Source organism: Myotis daubentonii, chromosome 5 (genome assembly GCF_963259705.1).
Source record: "Myotis daubentonii chromosome 5, mMyoDau2.1, whole genome shotgun sequence".
NCBI lineage: Eukaryota > Metazoa > Chordata > Mammalia > Chiroptera > Vespertilionidae > Myotis > Myotis daubentonii.
The window spans coordinates 76169531-76176073 of NC_081844.1; the positions used below are offsets into that span (position 1 = coordinate 76169531).

The window sequence follows — 6543 nt, forward strand, 5'->3', positions numbered from 1 at the left end:
AACATCCAGTGAAAACAACTCAAATTCATCCCTATCCACAGAGCACTCTAGGGCAGGTAAATGGGTGGGGTTGGCCAGAGGCTACCATCCTCACTGGTTGGGGGACCTGGATGGGTGATGATGAGTGGGCCCAGATGTCCACAGCCCAGAGAGTGTGGGGTAACGGACGATGGGCACTAGGACCCTGAGCCCATTTACAAGACCAACTACTTGTGGGGAGAGGGCAGCAGCTGCCCTGTACATGTGTGTCAGGCTGCTCATTCTGGAATTGGTCTTTGCAGCATATTCTGTGGCTGGTTAGAGAGCAGCTACTTTGTGGAGAGGATAAGGGCAATGACAAGACCATAGAGACCCAGCACCTCAGCGAAAATGAGGATCAAGATCATGCCCACAAAGAGTAGGGGCTGCTGGGCAGTGCCCTGCATGCCAGTGTCCCCCAAAATGCCAATGATAAAGCCAGTTGCCAGCCCACTGAGACCCACACTCAGGCCAGCGTGCAGCTGGAGGAAACTCCCGTAGACTGATGCCTTCATTGAGGGAGTTGACAATAAGGACTGCCATCACCAGGCCATAGATGGCAATGAAGCCAGCCATGACCCCTGGGATAATGGACTTCATCATCAGCTCTGGTCACATGATGGACATGGCCGCGATGCCAGTGCCACTCTTGGCGGTACCATAGGCAGCACCCAAGGAGCTGAAGACCCAAGGCACCCGTGATCACGAAAAAGGAGGCGTACTCGGGGCCAGCGCTCTTGACTTTGGACATGTCTGTGGGTGGGGAGGGGGTGAGCCCAGCAGGTCAAGGCGGGGGTGTAAACAAGCAGGGCAAGATGGGCAGGCAGCGGGCAGCGAGCGTGAGGCGAGCGATCAGACAGTGGCGAAGGCTATCCTATGTATGTAAATATATATATATTTACCTGTTGAGAGCCACGGTGGTCCTCCCTGACCCTATTAAATAAATAAATATAAATATAAATATAAATATAAATATAAATATAAATATATATATATATATGTATGTATGTATATATTCATATCAATTGATTTCAGAGAGCAAGGGAGAGGGAGCGAGCAATAGAAACATCAGTGAGGAGAATCATTGGTTTGCTGCCTCCTGCACACCCTCCACTGGGGATTAAGCCCACAACCCAGGCATGTGTCCTGACTAAGAATTGAACCGACCTCCTGATTCATGGGTTGATGCTCAACTACTGAGCCACACTGGGTGAACTGCAATTTCTTTTTTTTAAATTAAATCTTTATTGTTCAGATTATTACAATTGTTGTTGCTCTTTTTTCCTCCCCATAGCTCTCCTCCACCCAGTTCCCACCCCACCCTCTGCCCTTACCCCTCCCACTGTCCTCATCCATAGGTGTACGATTTTTGTCCAGTGTCTTCCTGGACCCCCACACCCCTTTCCTCCCAAGAATTGTCAGTCCACTTCCTTTCCATGCCCCTGGTTCTATTATATTCACCAGTTTACTCTGTTCATCAGATTTTTTATTCACTTGATTTTTAGATTCACTTGTTGATAGATATGTATTTGCTGTTCATAATTTTTATCTTTACCTTTTTCTTTTTCCTCTTCTTAAAGAATACCTTTCAGCATTTCATATAATGCTGGTTTGGTGGTGACGAACTCCTTTAGCTTTTTCTTATCTGTGAAGCTGTTTATCTGACCTTCAATTCTGAATGATAGTTTTGCTGGATAAAGTAATCTTGGTTGTAGGTTCTTGCTATTCATTACTTTGAATATTTCTTGCCACTCTCTTCTGGCCTGCATAGTTTCTGTTGAGAAATCAGCTAACACTCGTATGGGTACTCCCTTGTAGGTAACTGAGTTTCTTTCTCTTGCTGCTTTTAAGATTCTCTCTTTGTCTTTTGCTCTAGGCATTTTAATTATGATGTGTCTTGGTGCGGTTCTCTTGGATTCCTTTTGTTTGGGGTTCTCTGCACTTCCTGGACTTGTAAGTCTATTTCTTTCACCAGGTAGGGGAAGTTTTCTGTCATTATTTCTTCAAATAGGTTTTCAATATCTTGTCCTCTCTCTTCTTCTGGCACCCCTATAATTCGGATGTTGGTACGCTTGAAGTTGTCCCAGAGGCTCCTTACACTATCTTCATATTTTTGGATTCTTTTTTCTTTTTGCTTTTCTGGTTGGGTATTTTTTGTTTCTTTGTATTTCAAATCTTTGACTTGATTCTTGGGATCCTCTTGTCTGCTGTTGGATCTCTGTATATTATTCTTTATTTCAGTCAGTGTATGCTTAATTTCTAGTTGGTCTTTTTTTCATATCCTCCAGGGTCTCACTAAATTTATCGGCGGTTTCCAGAAAATTCTTGAAAAACTGTGGTTTTGAACTCTATATCAAGTCATTTGCTTTCCTCCATTTCTGTCATTTGTGACCTGTTTCTTTGTCTCCTCATTTTTTATGCTACCCTGTGTTGGTAGAGTGGCTTTGTGTGCTAGGTGTCCTATAGGACCCAGTGGCTCAGCCTCCCCAATTACCTGAGGTAGACACTCTTGGTGAACCCCTTTGTGGGCTTTGTGCACAGTCTTGTTGTAGTTAAGCCTTGATTGTTGTAGTTATCACTGGGAGGAATTGACCTCAAGGCCAATTGGCTGTGAGAATCAGCTGTGTCCACAGTGGGAGAACTTCTGTGCTGAAGACACCCTGCTGGGGCAAGACTTGCTTCAGTAGGGCTTTGGTGCTCACTGAGTCTGCCCCCTGAGTATGTCCCTTATGGATCTGAGGAGTTGTAATCTGAATGGTCCCACTCTGACCACTGGGTACACTGCCTCTTGGATCTAAGGAGGTGCTAATTTAGCCTCTGCCTGAGGCTACCCAGCAGGAGCTACGGAAAGATCTGCAGATTCCCCTTCCTTTTTTGGGGTTTGGAGGTGCCCAGATGAGACCCTGCTGTGAAGCAATGCAAGCTGCTGTGGGGCCTTGGGCCCTCTCTTGGAAGTTCTGGGTCTGTCTGGCCCAGCTGCAATTTGTTAGGTAATTTTCATATTGCAAAGGGCCAGGGCATTCATATGCAAAAGCCTCTGCCGCAGCCTGGATGGGGCAGAGTCTCAGGGAATCAACAGGGCTGAGCAAGCAGCTATGGCTCATCCTCAGCCCTGCCCTAAGGGGCCCCAGTCTCAGTGCCCCAGTAATTGCTGCAAGCACCTCTGAGGGAAAGCCGCCCTCAAGTTCCGAGTTCTGCCCGCAGCCAGACAGTCCAGTTTCTCCCCATATGAGTCCTGGGTCCCCAGAGACTTCCCGGAACTGGAGTTCAGAGCAGTTGGGGGCTTGTGACTCCCTCCCGATTCAAAAAGACAGCCATGTTCTCAAGTGCCAGCCCCTTTCAGCGTGCACTCGAGCCTCCGTACCTCTGCACTTTACTTCCACAGCTCCTCTGAGTCTCAGTGTGCTTTTCTCTTTCCTTCTAGTTGTAGAATTTCCACTCAGCCAGCCTTCCTGTGGTTTTGGATGATGTCCGTTTTGTCTTTTCGTTGTATTTTGGAAGTTGTGGGAGGCAGCAATTTCTGGTGTTTACCTATGCTGCCATCTTTGTTTCTCTGCAATTTCTTTTATTCAGTTGACGTTAAGGAAGGACCATAAGGAAGGTTACATGGAGGTGGGAGAAAGCCAGGTGGGGACTGGATTACAGGATAGCTAACAAGATTATGTGCTCTCTTGAGAGTGGTTACACTTACTTCAAAAGTGTGTTAACCTAAATGCACAAGAACAAGGAACCAGACTGCTTAAGGCAAAGATCAAATTTTTTACTAGAAGTTGTATGACTGGGGGGTGACTATCCACATGATCTGCCCAGTTAGGAATTTACAATCAGATCCCCCTGTGACTACTTTCTGTAGAATCCCTTTTTCATTTACCCAACCTGCATAACAAACACATAACATATTCATTGTCTGGAACTCAAGATAGCTAAAACTAGCCCTGCATGTGTGGCTTGATTCCAAGTAGGGGGCCTGAAGAAGGAAGCCAATTGATGTTAATGTTTCTCTCTCATCAATGTTTCTATCTCTCACTCCCTCTTCCTTCTTCTCTCTCTAAAATCAACAGAAAACATATTTTAAAAAAAGATCAGTAAAACTTCAAGGATATTCTCAAAGGGTCTTACCTCACTTACCAAGGGAGATAAGAGCCTCTGCCCACCAGACAGAATGGGTGTGGGGAGAGGACAGCCTGACTCAGCTCAGCAGGACCTGCCTGTGCATCTGCTCCATCAGGATCTGGTCCTGTTGTCCCCTCCACAGCTCTGACCCCCTGCTGCCCACCTGTGGTGGTCTTCCCCTCCCTGCCTGTGAAGCAGACAGGATTCTACCTGGCAACATCATCTCCATGGCTGCTAGTAATAATCTGTGTGAAGTCTCAACCACTTTGAAGAGTATTCCTTAAGAGTCTAGAACACTGTGTTACTAGCATTTAAGTCCAAACATTGTCATTTCAGTTTTCAGGCGGCTCTTTGCCTGTCCCTCCTGTAGCTCTTGGTTTTGTCTGAGATAAATGACAATGAACACAATAAGAATGCATGTCCCAAATCGTTGTGCTCCAGGTGGGCATCAAGAGGGTGATGGGCACCATATGCCCATACATTTATTAATAACATTAAGAGTAACATGGCTGCCCCCGTTTACCCCAGTATCAGAGCTGTGATCAGTAGGCTGGAGATCAACAGACAGAACATTGTATCCCAAAACCCAACTCTGCTTGGGAACACTTCCTCTGTGACATTCCTGGCTCCAGACCATCCTCTAGGTCTGAGCTGCCCCTTCTTCCAGTCTTCCCCAATAGTCCGGGCTGACTATTGATTTCATTTCTGGGCACCCCCTCCCCCAGGCTTACCATTCTATACTGTGACTCTCCATCTGTCTTCTCTATTAGACTGGACTTAGGGAGGAGCGCCACTCTCCCAGCCCCAAGGAGGCCACATCCTGCAGCATGGGATGGAAAGCTGAGGGTGCACAGGCTGAGGCTGTACAGGCCCTAGGAAGGAGGACAGAGCTGATGGAACAGGAAGTCAGGCCTCTTCATCTGGGCCCACCAAGGTGGCTTTTTCCTGAGCTCTCTAGGTGCACATGTAATACCTAATGGCACTGTTTGGCTGGCTAGGAGTCCTGAGCTGCCTTCTGCACTGACAAAACCAGGCAGTGTGGTCAGGGCCACCAGCGGAAGTGTGACAGATCATGGGGAGACTAAATCTGACACATGATGCCATGGACAGAGTGGCAGGGGAGCTGGTCATGATGACTGAGGCCTGGGTCTCTGCCGGTGGTAGGCACCCCAGAAAATTCTGCCAGGCCAGTGGGGGAGAGCCGGCATGGACCTCCGATTGGAAGGGGCCCCAATGACCAGGACCTTGGATATTGTGTCCCACTCTGAGCGAATCCAGGCCACGGGTGGGACAGAGCCAGGCCTGCAGAGATCCATCGGCCAGGGTCCAGAGATGCACCCTGGGACCCACAGGGTCTCTTTCCTACAGACCCAGGCAGCAGTGCTGGGTGGGCTTTCCTGACCCAGCCTAGCAGGGCCTCTCTCATGCCTGCCCAGGGTTGGGCACCCTCAGCTCATTTTCCTTCCTGATTGCAATCAGCCCAGTCTGCAAGGATGTTCTCTCTGGGCTGGGCTGACACAACTGCTGCTGCTGCTGCTGCTGCTGCTGCTGCCACCACCGCCACCTCCACCGCCCCTGCCACCCACTGTTAAATCACTTTCATGCAGAGGGCCAGGCCTCTCCCAAGGGTTGGGCAAGTCTGTGACCTGTGGAGGAGGCCTCCCTGACCTCAGTTTTCTCATATGTAAAATGGGGATAATAATAGTACCTGCCTCACAGGCTCATTAGGAGGATTAAATGAATTAACCCATGAAAAGAACTGAGTGCCTGACATTTACTAAGTGCCACTCTAGCTACTAGAGTCTTTACCTTCATCTAGCTCTCCATCCCCCCCAGGACCAACCTAGTTCAGCCTTCTTACCATCTATGGCCCAGAGAACTCCCCCGTCCCTCACTGGCCACCCTGCTATTCTGCCTCTTCCCAACCTTTCTCCCGCAGTAGTGAGACTGGGCTTCCTGGACACAAACCTTCAAGGGACTACACTCCTCCCTGGCTGAAAACTCCAGTGTTTCCAGTGCTCCTAGCCTGAAGCCTAAACTTCCTTCTCCTACAAACATCAAGATCTATAGTAGCACCAGGCAGGATTTCTCTCTGCTACAAATCAGCACCAGGTCAGGACTTCTGGAGAAACATTTGCAGGCACATTCAGCCTTCATCACTTCAAAACTCACTGGGTTTTAAAATTCCCTCAAAAAACCTATTTAAAAAAAAAAAAGAGGCTTTTTTCTATAAGAAATCACTTTATGCGTGTGTGTGTGTGTGTGTGTGCGCGCGCACGCGCACGTGCACAGATCCCCAAAAGTTTTACATTGAAGCTAATATCGGGCCACAGTTGAGTAGTCAACAAGCCCTATGCCTCTGGGGCCCAGACCTCGAACTGCCCAAGCCGAGTTTTTCAATCAGAATGTCCT

General features: G+C 48.2%; 1 pseudogene; it reads right to left on the reverse strand.

Annotated features, from left to right (window-relative positions):
• Positions 1 to 306: 306 nt before the first annotated feature.
• Positions 307 to 769, reverse strand: LOC132234318 (V-type proton ATPase 16 kDa proteolipid subunit c-like; annotated as a pseudogene).
• Positions 770 to 6543: the final 5774 nt, after the last annotated feature.